We start from the raw sequence: 19,367 nt of genomic DNA, 5'->3' as shown, positions 1-19,367 counted from the left end.
GGCAAGACAAATGAGAGGTACATTCAAAGACTGCTGGTACACAAAAGGGGCTAGGACAGACTTCTCTGGCTGGCCTTGATCTCACATGGGCCATCTCTAATCTGCACCTAAAACACTTGGATTACCTGCTTTCCTTGGTATACAAAAGAACTGTCATTCTGGTCCTGAAGCGCAAAGGTGAAATGTGAATTTTATGTCCAAAATTCAAGACATGTAAGGATAGGTGCCAGAAGCAAGCTGCCAGGACAGATGGGTGTGCTTGCACGTGACCTCTTTTGGGCTTCCTCTCACATGCTCCTGAAATGCTGGAGGTACGTGAAAGCCTTGAGAGTCCTAGGAGAAGCAGGCAGGGCAAGGCAAGATGAAGAAATTCCGCAAAAAGAGGGGTATTGAATTCCAGGTGGGGGACGAGTGAGCAAGGGAATGCAAGGCAAGGGAGAGGAGAGGAGAGGTTCAAAGGTAACGCCAAGAAAAGTGGTGGCTTTGCCAGGCAAGACAAAGGAGAGGCAAGCAAGGCATTGAGAGTCCTAGAAGGAGAAGGAAATGAAAGATTGGAGCTGGACAAAAGGGAAGGGAAACTGGACAAAGTGGCAAGGGGGATGGGTGGTGCAAGGCACTGGACTGGTAGGAAGGGCAAGGGAAAGACATGGATGGGTCAGGGAGGAAGAGGAAAACAATGGCCAGGAATGACAAAGAAATGCAAGGTTGGATAGGAAAGGAAAGGCAAGGCAATGTAGGGAAGGGGTAGGCCAGACAATGGGTGTCTTAAGAGGAAAAGTATGCATAGCAAGGCCAAGAGAAAAGCGGTAAAGAAGTTAGCGTGGGGGATAGGTGAGTGTAGCTGAGAAAGAAAGAAAGAAAGAAAGTGCCTCATTCCAGTTTGTATGTATGTATGTGTGTGTGAAGTTTGCAGGATGTAAAGCAGAGACTTGATGGTGGAGTGAAAGGATGCTTTTGAATACACGTGGCAAGGTCCAAGCAAACTATTTGTCTTGGCACATCTGTGTCCCATAAACTTCTTAGTTTAGATTCAGACTGTAAGCGGGACAGAGAACACCCCTAAAATTACAGCTGAGCAAGAAAGCAGGTCGCATCAGCATGTTTTAAAGGAAGCAGTTTTTTTGTGTGAGAAGAAAATGGACATATGAGACTCCAGCAGTATCGACATTCAGCTTAGAAGCAAAGTGCAATGATTCCATACAAACTCTGAAAATGAAACGCAGCAATAAAAAGGCAATGGGACATGTCAGCGAAAGCTTTGTGGCCAAGCAGGGTGAGATGTTTGAAGCAGAACCACAGTTTGGTTTCACTAAGGATCCATCGTGGTGGATTGCAAACATGTGCCAAGACAACACATATTCTGCAGCTGTTGCAGCTCTCCGCAGGAACACTAGCGCTTTCCCTTAGACTCTAAAATGCAGAGAAATGGCCTGCGCAGCGCAGAAGCTATTTGTGCTGCTTGTACACCTCTTCCAACCCCTCAGTGGAAACTATTGCGCCTGCCTTTAGACTCTGAGATCCAGAGAACACAATGGTAGAGGCAGTGGAGAATGGAAGGAGAGAGTGAAGTTTGATGAGTGAGTTTGATGTGACTTATGTGGAGCACGCAGAAAATGTAGCCCCGTACTGGTTTTTACACCTGGAGCCTATTTCTGTAAGACATTTCAGGTGGACATTTTTGATCAAGAATCCAGAGTGAAAAAATTGACAGCAGGTCTCTCTGGGAAAGAAAAAGCAGCAAGGCGTCGTGTGCCATTTAAATGCTGCTATAAGAAGGGCGTACTTTCGCAGCATCTCTCTTGACACTTCTATCTGTGTAATCTCTAGCTGCTTGGACACAGCGACACTGAAAATAATTGTACTGCAAATACCAAGTTACACAGGGAAAAAGGGTAGGTCAGCAAATGCCTTCTGTCCTGGCACATCTCTCAGTCAGAACTCCAGCTGAAAAATTTTGCTGTAATGATGGACTTTGCCACTTGGAGAGAATTTATATAGTTGGGAAGAAGCATTCAAAGCCCTAGTGCGTTTCGTCTATTTTACGGACTGCAAAGGCACTCTAAAGGCCAGCACTAGCTTTTTGTTGGACTTTTTCTTTTTGAGTAGCTGCTGGACGTTTTGAAGCGGTTTGGGATCTGCTAGAGTGCAAGGTAATACATCGAGTTTGAGGAAAGTGATATACACATTTTATATCTCCAGGGAGGTGGATGCAGTTCAGTGTGTGCGAGTTACATGTTGAGCAGCTGATCACACAGAAAAGAAGAGGCTGCGCTGCAATTGCCTTTTCATTTGCAGCTTATAAACTGCACAGCCCACAATGAAACAATTCCACTTCCTTCTGTGCTACATACAGGATCACATTCTCTCAGTCTCTAAGAGCCAGGACCCCCAGCGGAGCTCTTCCCTGCGCTGCTCCTACACCAATGAGGCCGGAGCCGCAAACAGCTTGGCTTTTTCCCTGGCACCGTCTGCCAGCGCTCATCAAAATAACCACACGATGGCGCTGTCCACTAACAAAAGAAGGAAACGCACCGAGGCCAGCTCCAAAGGACAGAGCCGAGGTGGAAACGTCCCTGCTCTCAAATTAACTGTGCCAGGAAAAAAAGACTTTGCTGATCTTCCCCCTCCAAGTGTGCAAACACTTTTGCACCACACTCAAAGGGCAACACGAAATCCTCTGCCCTAATAAACATTTTCACTCTCACAGAGTCCGGTAACAAACTCAAAGACATCCGCTCAACAAATGTGCCAGCGGAGAGAGAAAGTTCTTTGCTGCCTACAATTTCAGCTTCACCCATCAAACAATGAACACACACCCTGCTATTGGCACTTTTCTTTTCAGCTCTACGCTCCTAAGCTTTCAGTCTCAGAGTCAAGATCCAAGCAGCATGGCAACAGGGACTACTCACACACTAAAGCTACAAGGACAAAAAGCTCAACAACTTGGTGTCTAGATTCCCACTGTCAGTTCAACAGCTCTAACCCACAGGGAAACCTCTTGGGAAAAACCTTTAAATTCGCTGAGACCACCCAAAGGGCCCATCCAAACTTAATGTCTTTGCCAAAGAGAAGAACAAGAAGCTCATTTCAAGAGAAATGGCATCCCCTCCTCCAAAATCCAAAACATCCAGTGACTGATCCCATACAATGGTGTCAGAACACTCTTACTAGAGGCAGACAGCCTTCCAAAGATGGATACTGACTCAATGACTGTACAAATTGAGGGAGTGCTTCCAAATATGCCGGCACAAGAAGCTGCTGTCGTCCTTGAGCTGCGCGACACAGCTTCTTATCTGCACCTCCAACTCTGGGGCTACGTGCTTTCCTTCCCATGAGAAAGCATTGCCATTCTCCTTCAGGAACTTACCAAGCCAAACTGTATGCCATGTCCTGTACTATGTCCAACAATGGCTCCTGCACAGAAGGGTCTACGACATAAATATCTTGCTGGACTATACCTCCTCATGGTACCTTTAACGCCTGCCCTATTACATTGTCACTATATCTTTTACTTGCCAAGGAAAGGCACTCAGAGTCACTTGGCCTTGCCTTGCCTTTGATGCTGTGGCTAGTCTACTCTTGTTTTGCTTGCTTGCTTATGTGTGCCTTGCCTGGCAAGACCTAGAAAGACCTTCCTTGCTTTGCTTTGCCTTGCCTACCGCTCTTTGCAATGCAAACCAAGTGTAGGCGCAATTGTAGGCAAGTCAAGGGAGAAGCTGACAAGGCTGGAGCCATGAGGGGCAAGCAAATGGAGTGGTAGGTGAGAGAAGGCCCAGAACTTCTAGGCAAGGATGGGCATAGGAAGGCCAGGCAGAAACAAGAGGGGCTAGGCAAGGCTAGGTTTCCCTGGAGGAAAGCAGTAGGCAGGTCAAGTGTGGGCGTAGGCACTGGAGGGAGTGCAAGGCTAGGGAGGCAAGGCAGGGCAAGGCAAGGAAACTTTTGGTCACCAAGGCAAGACAAATGAGAGGTACATTCAAAGACTGCTGGTACACAAAAGGGGCTAGGACAGACTTCTCTGGCTGGCCTTGATCTCACATGGGCCATCTCTAATCTGCACCTAAAACACTTGGATTACCTGCTTTCCTTGGTATACAAAAGAACTGTCATTCTGGTCCTGAAGCGCAAAGGTGAAATGTGAATTTTATGTCCAAAATTCAAGACATGTAAGGATAGGTGCCAGAAGCAAGCTGCCAGGACAGATGGGTGTGCTTGCACGTGACCTCTTTTGGGCTTCCTCTCACATGCTCCTGAAATGCTGGAGGTACGTGAAAGCCTTGAGAGTCCTAGGAGAAGCAGGCAGGGCAAGGCAAGATGAAGAAATTCCGCAAAAAGAGGGGTATTGAATTCCAGGTGGGGGACGAGTGAGCAAGGGAATGCAAGGCAAGGGAGAGGAGAGGTTCAAAGGTAACGCCAAGAAAAGTGGTGGCTTTGCCAGGCAAGACAAAGGAGAGGCAAGCAAGGCATTGAGAGTCCTAGAAGGAGAAGGAAATGAAAGATTGGAGCTGGACAAAAGGGAAGGGAAACTGGACAAAGTGGCAAGGGGGATAGGTGGTGCAAGGCACTGGACTGGTAGGAAGGGCAAGGGAAAGACATGGATGGGTCAGGGAGGAAGAGGAAAACAATGGCCAGGAATGACAAAGAAATGCAAGGTTGGATAGGAAAGGAAAGGCAAGGCAATGTAGGGAAGGGGTAGGCCAGACAATGGGTGTCTTAAGAGGAAAAGTATGCATAGCAAGGCCAAGAGAAAAGCGGTAAAGAAGTTAGCGTGGGGGATAGGTGAGTGTAGCTGAGAAAGAAAGAAAGAAAGAAAGTGCCTCATTCCAGTTTGTATGTATGTATGTGTGTGTGAAGTTTGCAGGATGTAAAGCAGAGACTTGATGGTGGAGTGAAAGGATGCTTTTGAATACACGTGGCAAGGTCCAAGCAAACTATTTGTCTTGGCACATCTGTGTCCCATAAACTTCTTAGTTTAGATTCAGACTGTAAGCGGGACAGAGAACACCCCTAAAATTACAGCTGAGCAAGAAAGCAGGTCGCATCAGCATGTTTTAAAGGAAGCAGTTTTTTTGTGTGAGAAGAAAATGGACATATGAGACTCCAGCAGTATCGACATTCAGCTTAGAAGCAAAGTGCAATGATTCCATACAAACTCTGAAAATGAAACGCAGCAATAAAAAGGCAATGGGACATGTCAGCGAAAGCTTTGTGGCCAAGCAGGGTGAGATGTTTGAAGCAGAACCACAGTTTGGTTTCACTAAGGATCCATCGTGGTGGATTGCAAACATGTGCCAAGACAACACATATTCTGCAGCTGTTGCAGCTCTCCGCAGGAACACTAGCGCTTTCCCTTAGACTCTAAAATGCAGAGAAATGGCCTGCGCAGCGCAGAAGCTATTTGTGCTGCTTGTACACCTCTTCCAACCCCTCAGTGGAAACTATTGCGCCTGCCTTTAGACTCTGAGATCCAGAGAACACAATGGTAGAGGCAGTGGAGAATGGAAGGAGAGAGTGAAGTTTGATGAGTGAGTTTGATGTGACTTATGTGGAGCACGCAGAAAATGTAGCCCCGTACTGGTTTTTACACCTGGAGCCTATTTCTGTAAGACATTTCAGGTGGACATTTTTGATCAAGAATCCAGAGTGAAAAAATTGACAGCAGGTCTCTCTGGGAAAGAAAAAGCAGCAAGGCGTCGTGTGCCATTTAAATGCTGATATAAGAAGGGCGTACTTTCGCAGCATCTCTCTTGACACTTCTATCTGTGTAATCTCTAGCTGCTTGGACACAGCGACACTGAAAATAATTGTACTGCAAATACCAAGTTACACAGGGAAAAAGGGTAGGTCAGCAAATGCCTTCTGTCCTGGCACATCTCTCAGTCAGAACTCCAGCTGAAAAATTTTGCTGTAATGATGGACTTTGCCACTTGGAGAGAATTTATATAGTTGGGAAGAAGCATTCAAAGCCCTAGTGCGTTTCGTCTATTTTACGGACTGCAAAGGCACTCTAAAGGCCAGCACTACCTTTTTGTTGGACTTTTTCTTTTTGAGTAGCTGCTGGACGTTTTGAAGCGGTTTGGGATCTGCTAGAGTGCAAGGTAATACATAGAGTTTGAGGAAAGTGATATACACATTTTATATCTCCAGGGAGGTGGATGCAGTTCAGTGTGTGCGAGTTACATGTTGAGCAGCTGATCACACAGAAAAGAAGAGGCTGCGCTGCAATTGCCTTTTCATTTGCAGCTTATAAACTGCACAGCCCACAATGAAACAATTCCACTTCCTTCTGTGCTACATACAGGATCACATTCTCTCAGTCTCTAAGAGCCAGGACCCCCAGCGGAGCTCTTCCCTGCGCTGCTCCTACACCAATGAGGCCGGAGCCGCAAACAGCTTGGCTTTTTCCCTGGCACCGTCTGCCAGCGCTCATCAAAATAACCACACGATGGCGCTGTCGACTAACAAAAGAAGGAAACGCACCGAGGCCAGCTCCAAAGGACAGAGCCGAGGTGGAAACGTCCCTGCTCTCAAATTAACTGTGCCAGGAAAAAAAGACTTTGCTGATCTTCCCCCTCCAAGTGTGCAAACACTTTTGCACCACACTCAAAGGGCAACACGAAATCCTCTGCCCTAATAAACATTTTCACTCTCACAGAGTCCGGTAACAAACTCAAAGACATCCGCTCAACAAATGTGCCAGCGGAGAGAGAAAGTTCTTTGCTGCCTACAATTTCAGCTTCACCCATCAAACAATGAACACACACCCTGCTATTGGCACTTTTCTTTTCAGCTCTACGCTCCTAAGCTTTCAGTCTCAGAGTCAAGATCCAAGCAGCACTGCAACAGGGACTACTCACACACTAAAGCTACAAGGACAAAAAGCTCAACAATTTGGTGTCTAGATTCCCACTGTCAGTTCAACAGCTCTAACCCACAGGGAAACCTCTTGGGAAAAACCTTTAAATTCGCTGAGACCACCCAAAGGGCCCATCCAAACTTAATTTCTTTGCCAAAGAGAAGAACAAGAAGCTCATTTCAAGAGAAATGGCATCCCCTCCTCCAAAATCCAAAACATCCAGTGACTGATCCCATACAATGGTGTCAGAACACTCTTACTAGAGGCAGACAGCCTTCTAAAGATGGATACTGACTCAATGACTGTACAAATTGAGGGAGTGCTTCCAAATATGCCGGCACAAGAAGCTGCTGTCGTCCTTGAGCTGCGCGACACAGCTTCTTATCTGCACCTCCAACTCTGGGGCTACGTGCTTTCCTTCCCATGAGAAAGCATTGCCATTCTCCTTCAGGAACTTACCAAGCCAAGCTGTATGCCATGTCCTGTACTATGTCCAACAATGGCTCCTGCACAGAAGGGTCTACGACATAAATATCTTGCTGGACTATACCTCCTCATGGTACCTTTAACGCCTGCCCTATTACATTGTCACTATATCTTTTACTTGCCAAGGAAAGGCACTCAGAGTCACTTGGCCTTGCCTTGCCTTTGATGCTGTGGCTAGTCTACTCTTGTTTTGCTTGCTTGCTTCCTTATGTGTGCCTTGCCTGGCAAGACCTAGAAAGACCTTCCTTGCTTTGCTTTGCCTTGCCTACCGCTCTTTGCAATGCAAACCAAGTGTAGGCGCAATTGTAGGCAAGTCAAGGGAGAAGCTGACAAGGCTGGAGCCATGAGGGGCAAGCAAATGGAGTGGTAGGTGAGAGAAGGCCCAGAACTTCTAGGCAAGGATGGGCATAGGAAGGCCAGGCAGAAACAGGAGGGGCTAGGCAAGGCTAGGTTTCCCTGGAGGAAAGCAGTAGGCAGGTCAAGTGTGGGCGTAGGCACTGGAGGGAGTGCAAGGCTAGGGAGGCAAGGCAGGGCAAGGCAAGGAAACTTTTGGTCACCAAGGCAAGACAAATGAGAGGTACATTCAAAGACTGCTGGTACACAAAAGGGGCTAGGACAGACTTCTCTGGCTGGCCTTGATCTCACATGGGCCATATCTAATCTGCACCTAAAACACTTGGATTACCTGCTTTCCTTGGTATACAAAAGAACTGTCATTCTGGTCCTGAAGCGCAAAGGTGAAATGTGAATTTTATGTCCAAAATTCAAGACATGTAAGGATAGGTGCCAGAAGCAAGCTGCCAGGACAGATGGGTGTGCTTGCACGTGACCTCTTTTGGGCTTCCTCTCACATGCTCCTGAAATGCTGGAGGTACGTGAAAGCCTTGAGAGTCCTAGGAGAAGCAGGCAGGGCAAGGCAAGATGAAGAAATTCCGCAAAAAGAGGGGTATTGAATTCCAGGTGGGGGACGAGTGAGCAAGGGAATGCAAGGCAAGGGAGAGGAGAGGTTCAAAGGTAATGCCAAGAAAAGTGGTGGCTTTGCCAGGCAAGACAAAAAAGAGGTAAGCAAGGCAATGAGAGTCCTAGAAGGAGAAGGAAATGAAAGATTGGAGCTGGACAAAGGGGAAGGGAAACTGGACAAAGTGGCAAGGGGGATGGGTGGTGCAAGGCACTGGACTGGTAGGAAGGGCAAGGGAAAGACATGGATGGGTCAGGGAGGAAGAGGAAAACAATGGCCAGGAATGACAAAGAAATGCAAGGTTGGATAGGAAAGGAAAGGCAAGGCAATGTAGGGAAGGGGTAGGCCAGACAATGGGTGTCTTAAGAGGAAAAGTATGCATAGCAAGGCCAAGAGAAAAGCGGTAAAGAAGTTAGCGTGGGGCATAGGTGAGTGTAGCTGAGAAAGAAAGAAAGAAAGAAAGTGCCTCATTCCAGTATGTATGTATGTATGTGTGTGTGAAGTTTGCAGGATGTAAAGCAGAGACTTGATGGTGGAGTGAAAGGATGCTTTTGAATACACGTGGCAAGGTCCAAGCAAACTATTTGTCTTGGCACATCTGTGTCCCATAAACTTCTTAGTTTAGATTCAGACTGTAAGCGGGACAGAGAACACCCCTAAAATTACAGCTGAGCAAGAAAGCAGGTCGCATCAGCATGTTTTAAAGGAAGCAGTTTTTTTGTGTGAGAAGAAAATGGACATATGAGACTCCAGCAGTATCGACGTTCAGCTTAGAAGCAAAGTGCAATGATTCCGTACAAACTCTGAAAATGAAACGCAGCAATAAAAAGGCAATGGGACATGTCAGCGAAAGCTTTGTGGCCAAGCAGGGTGAGATGTTTGAAGCAGAACCACAGTTTGGTTTCACTAAGGATCCATCATGGTGGATTGCAAACATGTGCCAAGACAACACATATTCTGCAGCTGTTGCAGCTCTCCGCAGGAACACTAGCGCTTTCCCTTAGACTCTAAAATGCAGAGAAATGGCCTGCGCAGCGCAGAAGCTATTTGTGCTGCTTGTACACCTCTTCCAACCCCTCAGTGGAAACTATTGCGCCTGCCTTTAGACTCTGAGATCCAGAGAACACAATGGTAGAGGCAGTGGAGAATGGAAGGAGAGAGTGAAGTTTGATGAGTGAGTTTGATGTGACTTATGTGGAGCACGCAGAAAATGTAGCCCCGTACTGGTTTTTACACCTGGAGCCTATTTCTGTAAGACATTTCAGGTGGACATTTTTAATCAAGAAGCCAGAGTGAAAAAATTGACAGCAGGTCTCTCTGGGAAAGAAAAAGCAGCAAGGCGTCGTGTGCCATTTAAATGCTGCTATAAGAAGGGCGTACTTTAGCAGCATCTCTCTTGACACTTCTATCTGTGTAATCTCTAGCTGCTTGGACACAGCGACACTGAAAATAATTGTACTGCAAATACCAAGTTACACAGGGAAAAAGGGTAGGTCAGCAAATGCCTTCTGTCCTGGCACATCTCTCAGTCAGAACTCCAGCTGAAAAATTTTGCTGTAATGATGGACTTTGCCACTTGGAGAGAATTTATATAGTTGGGAAGAAGCATTCAAAGCCCTAGTGCATTTCGTCTATTTTATGGACTGCAAAGGCACTCTAAAGGCCAGCACTAGCTTTTTGTTGGACTTTTTCTTTTTGAGTAGCTGCTGGACGTTTTGAAGTGGTTTGGGATCTGCTAGAGTGCAAGGTAATACATAGAGTTTGAGGAAAGTGATATACACATTTTATATCTCCAGGGAGGTGGATGCAGTTCAGTGTGTGCGAGTTACATGTTGAGCAGCTGATCACACAGAAAAGAAGAGGCTGCGCTGCAATTGCCTTTTCATTTGCAGCTTATAAACTGCACAGCCCACAATGAAACAATTCCACTTCCTTCTGTGCTACATACAGGATCACATTCTCTGAGTCTCTAAGAGCCAGGACCCCCAGCAGAGCTCTTCCCTGCGCTGCTCCTACACCAATGAGGCCGGAGCCGCAAACAGCTTGGCTTTTTCCCTGGCACCGTCTGCCAGCGCTCATCAAAATAACCACACGATGGCGATGTCGACTAACAAAAGAAGGAAACGCACCGAGGCCAGCTCCAAAGGACAGAGCCGAGTTGGAAACGTCCCTGCTCTCAAATTAACTGTGCCAGGAAAAAAAGACTTTGCTGATCTTCCCCCTCCAAGTGTGCAAACACTTTTGCACCACACTCAAAGGGCAACACGAAATCCTCTGCCCTAACAAACATTTTCACTCTCGCAGAGTCCGGTAACAAACTCAAAGACATCCGCTCAACAAATGTGCCAGCGGAGAGAGAAAGTTCTTTGCTGCCTACAATTTCAGCTTCACCCATCAAACAATGAACACACACCCTGCTATTGGCACTTTTCTTTTCAGCTCTACGCTCCTAAGCTTTCAGTCTCAGAGTCAAGATCCAAGCAGCACTGCAACAGGGACTACTCACACACTAAAGCTACAAGGACAAAAAGCTCAACAACTTGGTGTCTAGATTCCCACTGTCATTTCAACAGCTCTAACCCACAGGGAAACCTCTTGGGAAAAACCTTTAAATTCGCTGAGACCACCCAAAGGGCCCATCCAAACTTAATGTCTTTGCCAAAGAGAAGAACAAGAAGCTCATTTCAAGAGAAATGGCATCCCCTCCTCCAAAATCCAAAACATCCAGTGACTGGTCCCATACAATGGTGTCAGAACACTCTTACTAGAGGCAGACAGCCTTCCAAAGATGGATACTGACTCAATGACTGTACAAATTGAGGGAGTGCTTCCAAATATACCAGCACAAGAAGCTGCTGTCGTCCTTGAGCTGCGCGACACAGCTTCTTATCTGCACCTCCAACTCTGGGGCTACGTGCTTTCCTTCCCATGAGAAAGCATTGCCATTCTCCTTCAGGAACTTACCAAGCCAAGCTGTATGCCATGTCCTGTACTATGTCCAACAATGGCTCCTGCACAGAAGGGTCTACGACATAAATATCTTGCTGGACTATACCTCCTCATGGTACCTTTAACGCCTGCCCTATTACATTGTCACTATATCTTTTACTTGCCAAGGAAAGGCACTCAGAGTCACTTGGCCTTGCCTTGCCTTTGATGCTGTGGCTAGTCTACTCTTGTTTTGCTTGCTTGCTTATGTGTGCCTTGCCTGGCAAGACCTAGAAAGACCTTCCTTGCTTTGCTTTGCCTTGCCTACCGCTCTTTGCAATGCAAACCAAGTGTAGGCGCAATTGTAGGCAAGTCAAGGGAGAAGCTGACAAGGCTGGAGCCATGAGGGGCAAGCAAATGGAGTGGTAGGTGAGAGAAGGCCCAGAACTTCTAGGCAAGGATGGGCATAGGAAGGCCAGGCAGAAACAGCAGGGGCCAGGCAAGGCTAGGTTTCCCTGGAGGAAAGCAGTCAAGTGTGGGCAGGTCAAGTGTGGGCGTAGGCACTGGAGGGAGTGCAAGGCTAGGGAGGCAAGGCAGGGCAAGGCAAGGAAACTTTGGGGTCACCAAGGCAAGACAAATGAGAGGTACATTCAAAGACTGCTGGTACACAAAAGGGGCTAGGACAGACTTCTCTGGCTGGCCTTGATCTCACATGGGCCATCTCTAATCTGCACCTAAAACACTTGGATTACCTGCTTTCCTTGGTATACAAAAGAACTGTCATTCTGGTCCTGAAGCGCAAAGGTGAAATGTGAATTTTATGTCCAAAATTCAAGACATGTAAGGATAGGTGCCAGAAGCAAGCTGCCAGGACAGATGGGTGTGTTTGCTCGTGACCTCTTTTGGGCTTCCTCTCACATGCTCCTGAAACGCTGGAGGTACGTGAAAGCCTTGAGAGTCCTAGGAGAAGCAGGCAGGGCAAGGCAAGATGAAGAAATTCCGCAAAAAGAGGGGTATTGAATTCCAGGTGGGGGACGAGTGAGCAAGGGAATGCAAGGCAAGGGAGAGGAGAGGTTCAAAGGTAATGCCAAGAAAAGTGGTGACTTTGCCAGGCAAGACAAAAAAGAGGTAAGCAAGGCAATGAGAGTCCTAGAAGGAGAAGGAAATGAAAGATTGGAGCTGGACAAAGGGGAAGGGAAACTGGACAAAGTGGCAAGGGGGATGGGTGGTGCAAGGCACTGGACTGGTAGGAAGGGCAAGGGAAAGACATGGATGGGTCAGGGAGGAAGAGGAAAACAATGGCCAGGAATGACAAAGAAATGCAAGGTTGGATAGGAAAGGAAAGGCAAGGCAATGTAGGGAAGGGGTAGGCCAGACAATGGGTGTCTTAAGAGGAAAAGTATGCATAGCAAGGCCAAGAGAAAAGCGGTAAAGAAGTTAGCGTGGGGGATAGGTGAGTGTAGCTGAGAAAGAAAGAAAGAAAGAAAGAAAGTGCCTCATTCCAGTATGTATGTATGTATGTATGTGTGTGTGAAGTTTGCAGGATGTAAAGCAGAGACTTGATGGTGGAGTGAAAGGATGCTTTTGAATACACGTGGCAAGGTCCAAGCAAACTATTTGTCTTGGCACATCTGTGTCCCATAAACTTCTTAGTTTAGATTCAGACTGTAAGCGGGACAGAGAACACCCCTAAAATTACAGCTGAGCAAGAAAGCAGGTCGCATCAGCATGTTTTAAAGGAAGCAGTTTTTTTGTGTGAGAAGAAAATGGACATATGAGACTCCAGCAGTATCGACGTTCAGCTTAGAAGCAAAGTGCAATGATTCCGTACAAACTCTGAAAATGAAACGCAGCAATAAAAAGGCAATGGGACATGTCAGCGAAAGCTTTGTGGCCAAGCAGGGTGAGGTGTTTGAAGCAGAACCACAGTTTGGTTTCATTAAGGATCCATCATGGTGGATTGCAAACATGTGCCAAGACAACACATATTCTGCAGCTGTTGCAGCTCTCCGCAGGAACACTAGCGCTTTCCCTTAGACTCTAAAATGCAGAGAAATGGCCTGCGCAGCGCAGAAGCTATTTGTGCTGCTTGTACACCTCTTCCAACCCCTCAGTGGAAACTATTGCGCCTGCCTTTAGACTCTGAGATCCAGAGAACACAAGGGTAGAGGCAGTGGAGAATGGAAGGAGAGAGTGAAGTTTGATGAGTGAGTTTGATGTGACTTATGTGGAGCACGCAGAAAATGTAGCCCCGTACTGGTTTTTACACCTGGAGCCTATTTCTGTAAGACATTTCAGGTGGACATTTTTGATCAAGAAGCCAGAGTGAAAAAATTGACAGCAAGTGTCTGTGGGAAAGAAAAAACAGCAAGGCGTCGTGTGCCATTTAAATGCTGCTATAAGAAGGGCGTACTTTAGCAGCATCTCTCTTGACACTTCTATCTGTGTAATCTCTAGCTGCTTGGACACAGCGACACTGAAAATAATTGTACTGCAAATACCAAGTTACACAGGGAAAAAGGGTAGGTCAGCAAATGCCTTCTGTCCTGGCACATCTCTCAGTCAGAACTCCAGCTGAAAAATTTTGCTGTAATGATGGACTTTGCCACTTGGAGAGAATTTATATAGTTGGGAAGAAGCATTCAAAGCCCTAGTGCGTTTCGTCTATTTTACGGACTGCAAAGGCACTCTAAAGGCCAGCACTAGCTTTTTGTTGGACTTTTTCTTTTTGAGTAGCTGCTGGACGTTTTGAAGCGGTTTGGGATCTGCTAGAGTGCAAGGTAATACATCGAGTTTGAGGAAAGTGATATACACATTTTATATCTCCAGGGAGGTGGATGCAGTTCAGTGTGTGCGAGTTACATGTTGAGCAGCTGATCACACAGAAAAGAAGAGGCTGCGCTGCAATTGCCTTTTCATTTGCAGCTTATAAACTGCACAGCCCACAATGAAACAATTCCACTTCCTTCTGTGCTACATACAGGATCACATTCTCTCAGTCTCTAAGAGCCAGGACCCCCAGCGGAGCTCTTCCCTGCGCTGCTCCTACACCAATGAGGCCGGAGCCGCAAACAGCTTGGCTTTTTCCCTGGCACTGTCTGCCAGCGCTCATCAAAATAACCACACGATGGCGCTGTCCACTAACAAAAGAAGGAAACGCACCGAGGCCAGCTCCAAAGGACAGAGCCGAGGTGGAAACGTCCCTGCTCTCAAATTAACTGTGCCAGGAAAAAAAGACTTTGCTGATCTTCCCCCTCCAAGTGTGCAAACACTTTTGCACCACACTCAAAGGGCAACACGAAATCCTCTGCCCTAATAAACATTTTCACTCTCACAGAGTCCGGTAACAAACTCAAAGACATCCGCTCAACAAATGTGCCAGCGGAGAGAGAAAGTTCTTTGCTGCCTACAATTTCAGCTTCACCCATCAAACAATGAACACACACCCTGCTATTGGCACTTTTCTTTTCAGCTCTACGCTCCTAAGCTTTCAGTCTCAGAGTCAAGATCCAAGCAGCACTGCAACAGGGACTACTCACACACTAAAGCTACAAGGACAAAAAGCTCAACAACTTGGTGTCTAGATTCCCACTTTCAGTTCAACAGCTCTAACCCACAGGGAAACCTCTTGGGAAAAACCTTTAAATTCGCTGAGACCACCCAAAGGGCCCATCCAAACTTAATTTCTTTGCCAAAGAGAAGAACAAGAAGCTCATTTCAAGAGAAATGGCATCCCCTCCTCCAAAATCCAAAACATCCAGTGACTGATCCCATACAATGGTGTCAGAACACTCTTACTAGAGGCAGACAGCCTTCCAAAGATGGATACTGACTCAATGACTGTACAAATTGAGGGAGTGCTTCCAAATATGCCGGCACAAGAAGCTGCTGTCGTCCTTGAGCTGCGCGACACAGCTTCTTATCTGCACCTCCAACTCTGGGGCTACGTGCTTTCCTTCCCATGAGAAAGCATTGCCATTCTCCTTCAGGAACTTACCAAGCCAAACTGTATGCCATGTCCTGTACTATGTCCAACAATGGCTCCTGCACAGAAGGGTCTACGACATAAATATCTTGCTGGACTATACCTCCTCATGGTACCTTTAACGCCTGCCCTATTACATTGTCACTATATCTTTTACTTGCCAAGGAAAGGCACTCAGAGTCACTTGGCCTTGCCTTGCCTTTGATGCTGTGGCTAGTCTACTCTTGTTTTGCTTGCTTGCTTATGTGTGCCTTGCCTGGCAAGACCTAGAAAGACCTTCCTTGCTTTGCTTTGCCTTGCCTACCGCTCTTTGCAATGCAAACCAAGTGTAGGCGCAATTGTAGGCAAGTCAAGGGAGAAGCTGACAAGGCTGGAGCCATGAGGGGCAAGCAAATGGAGTGGTAGGTGAGAGAAGGCCCAGAACTTCTAGGCAAGGATGGGCATAGGAAGGCCAGGCAGAAACAAGAGGGGCTAGGCAAGGCTAGGTTTCCCTGGAGGAAAGCAGTAGGCAGGTCAAGTGTGGGCGTAGGCACTGGAGGGAGTGCAAGGCTAGGGAGGCAAGGCAGGGCAAGGCAAGGAAACTTTTGGTCACCAAGGCAAGACAAATGAGAGGTACATTCAAAGACTGCTGGTACACAAAAGGGGCTAGGACAGACTTCTCTGGCTGGCCTTGATCTCACATGGGCCATCTCTAATCTGCACCTAAAACACTTGGATTACCTGCTTTCCTTGGTATACAAAAGAACTGTCATTCTGGTCCTGAAGCGCAAAGGTGAAATGTGAATTTTATGTCCAAAATTCAAGACATGTAAGGATAGGTGCCAGAAGCAAGCTGCCAGGACAGATGGGTGTGCTTGCACGTGACCTCTTTTGGGCTTCCTCTCACATGCTCCTGAAATGCTGGAGGTACGTGAAAGCCTTGAGAGTCCTAGGAGAAGCAGGCAGGGCAAGGCAAGATGAAGAAATTCCGCAAAAAGAGGGGTATTGAATTCCAGGTGGGGGACGAGTGAGCAAGGGAATGCAAGGCAAGGGAGAGGAGAGGTTCAAAGGTAACGCCAAGAAAAGTGGTGGCTTTGCCAGGCAAGACAAAGGAGAGGCAAGCAAGGCATTGAGAGTCCTAGAAGGAGAAGGAAATGAAAGATTGGAGCTGGACAAAAGGGAAGGGAAACTGGACAAAGTGGCAAGGGGGATGGGTGGTGCAAGGCACTGGACTGGTAGGAAGGGCAAGGGAAAGACATGGATGGGTCAGGGAGGAAGAGGAAAACAATGGCCAGGAATGACAAAGAAATGCAAGGTTGGATAGGAAAGGAAAGGCAAGGCAATGTAGGGAAGGGGTAGGCCAGACAATGGGTGTCTTAAGAGGAAAAGTATGCATAGCAAGGCCAAGAGAAAAGCGGTAAAGAAGTTAGCGTGGGGGATAGGTGAGTGTAGCTGAGAAAGAAAGAAAGAAAGAAAGTGCCTCATTCCAGTTTGTATGTATGTATGTGTGTGTGAAGTTTGCAGGATGTAAAGCAGAGACTTGATGGTGGAGTGAAAGGATGCTTTTGAATACACGTGGCAAGGTCCAAGCAAACTATTTGTCTTGGCACATCTGTGTCCCATAAACTTCTTAGTTTAGATTCAGACTGTAAGCGGGACAGAGAACACCCCTAAAATTACAGCTGAGCAAGAAAGCAGGTCGCATCAGCATGTTTTAAAGGAAGCAGTTTTTTTGTGTGAGAAGAAAATGGACATATGAGACTCCAGCAGTATCGACATTCAGCTTAGAAGCAAAGTGCAATGATTCCATACAAACTCTGAAAATGAAACGCAGCAATAAAAAGGCAATGGGACATGTCAGCGAAAGCTTTGTGGCCAAGCAGGGTGAGATGTTTGAAGCAGAACCACAGTTTGGTTTCACTAAGGATCCATCGTGGTGGATTGCAAACATGTGCCAAGACAACACATATTCTGCAGCTGTTGCAGCTCTCCGCAGGAACACTAGCGCTTTCCCTTAGACTCTAAAATGCAGAGAAATGGCCTGCGCAGCGCAGAAGCTATTTGTGCTGCTTGTACACCTCTTCCAACCCCTCAGTGGAAACTATTGCGCCTGCCTTTAGACTCTGAGATCCAGAGAACACAATGGTAGAGGCAGTGGAGAATGGAAGGAGAGAGTGAAGTTTGATGAGTGAGTTTGATGTGACTTATGTGGAGCACGCAGAAAATGTAGCCCCGTACTGGTTTTTACACCTGGAGCCTATTTCTGTAAGACATTTCAGGTGGACATTTTTGATCAAGAATCCAGAGTGAAAAAATTGACAGCAGGTCTCTCTGGGAAAGAAAAAGCAGCAAGGCGTCGTGTGCCATTTAAATGCTGATATAAGAAGGGCGTACTTTCGCAGCATCTCTCTTGACACTTCTATCTGTGTAATCTCTAGCTGCTTGGACACAGCGACACTGAAAATAATTGTACTGCAAATACCAAGTTACACAGGGAAAAAGGGTAGGTCAGCAAATGCCTTCTGTCCTGGCACATCTCTCAGTCAGAACTCCAGCTGAAAAATTTTGCTGTAATGATGGACTTTGCCACTTGGAGAGAATTTATATAGTTGGGAAGAAGCATTCAAAGCCCTAGTGCGTTTCGTCTATTTTACGGACTGCAAAGGCACTCTAAAGGCCAGCACTACCTTTTTGTTGGACTTTTTCTTTTTGAGTAGCTGCTGGACGTTTTGAAGCGGTTTGGGATCTGCTAGAGTGCAAGGTAATACATAGAGTTTGAGGAAAGTGATATACACATTTTATATCTCCAGGGAGGTGGATGCAGTTCAGTGTGTGCGAGTTACATGTTGAGCAGCTGATCACACAGAAAAGAAGAGGCTGCGCTGCAATTGCCTTTTCATTTGCAGCTTATAAACTGCACAGCCCACAATGAAACAATTCCACTTCCTTCTGTGCTACATACAGGATCACATTCTCTCAGTCTCTAAGAGCCAGGACCCCCAGCGGAGCTCTTCCCTGCGCTGCTCCTACACCAATGAGGCCGGAGCCGCAAACAGCTTGGCTTTTTCCCTGGCACCGTCTGCCAGCGCTCATCAAAATAACCACACGATGGCGCTGTCGACTAACAAAAGAAGGAAACGCACCGAGGCCAGCTCCAAAGGACAGAGCCGAGGTGGAAACGTCCCTGCTCTCAAATTAACTGTGCCAGGAAAAAAAGACTTTGCTGATCTTCCCCCTCCAAGTGTGCAAACACTTTTGCACCACACTCAAAGGGCAACACGAAATCCTCTGCCCTAATAAACATTTTCACTCTCACAGAGTCCGGTAACAAACTCAAAGACATCCGCTCAACAAATGTGCCAGCGGAGAGAGAAAGTTCTTTGCTGCCTACAATTTCAGCTTCACCCATCAAACAATGAACACACACCCTGCTATTGGCACTTTTCTTTTCAGCTCTACGCTCCTAAGCTTTCAGTCTCAGAGTCAAGATCCAAGCAGCACTGCAACAGGGACTACTCACACACTAAAGCTACAAGGACAAAAAGCTCAACAATTTGGTGTCTAGATTCCCACTGTCAGTTCAACAGCTCTAACCCACAGGGAAACCTCTTGGGAAAAACCTTTAAATTCGCTGAGACCACCCAAAGGGCCCATCCAAACTTAATTTCTTTGCCAAAGAGAAGAACAAGAAGCTCATTTCAAGAGAAATGGCATCCCCTCCTCCAAAATCCAAAACATCCAGTGACTGATCCCATACAATGGTGTCAGAACACTCTTACTAGAGGCAGACAGCCTTCTAAAGATGGATACTGACTCAATGACTGTACAAATTGAGGGAGTGCTTCCAAATATGCCGGCACAAGAAGCTGCTGTCGTCCTTGAGCTGCGCGACACAGCTTCTTATCTGCACCTCCAACTCTGGGGCTACGTGCTTTCCTTCCCATGAGAAAGCATTGCCATTCTCCTTCAGGAACTTACCAAGCCAAGCTGTATGCCATGTCCTGTACTATGTCCAACAATGGCTCCTGCACAGAAGGGTCTACGACATAAATATCTTGCTGGACTATACCTCCTCATGGTACCTTTAACGCCTGCCCTATTACATTGTCACTATATCTTTTACTTGCCAAGGAAAGGCACTCAGAGTCACTTGGCCTTGCCTTGCCTTTGATGCTGTG

Source organism: Poecile atricapillus, chromosome W (genome assembly GCF_030490865.1).
Source record: "Poecile atricapillus isolate bPoeAtr1 chromosome W, bPoeAtr1.hap1, whole genome shotgun sequence".
Lineage (NCBI taxonomy): Eukaryota > Metazoa > Chordata > Aves > Passeriformes > Paridae > Poecile > Poecile atricapillus.
Note: the sequence above shows the minus strand (reverse complement) of the source record.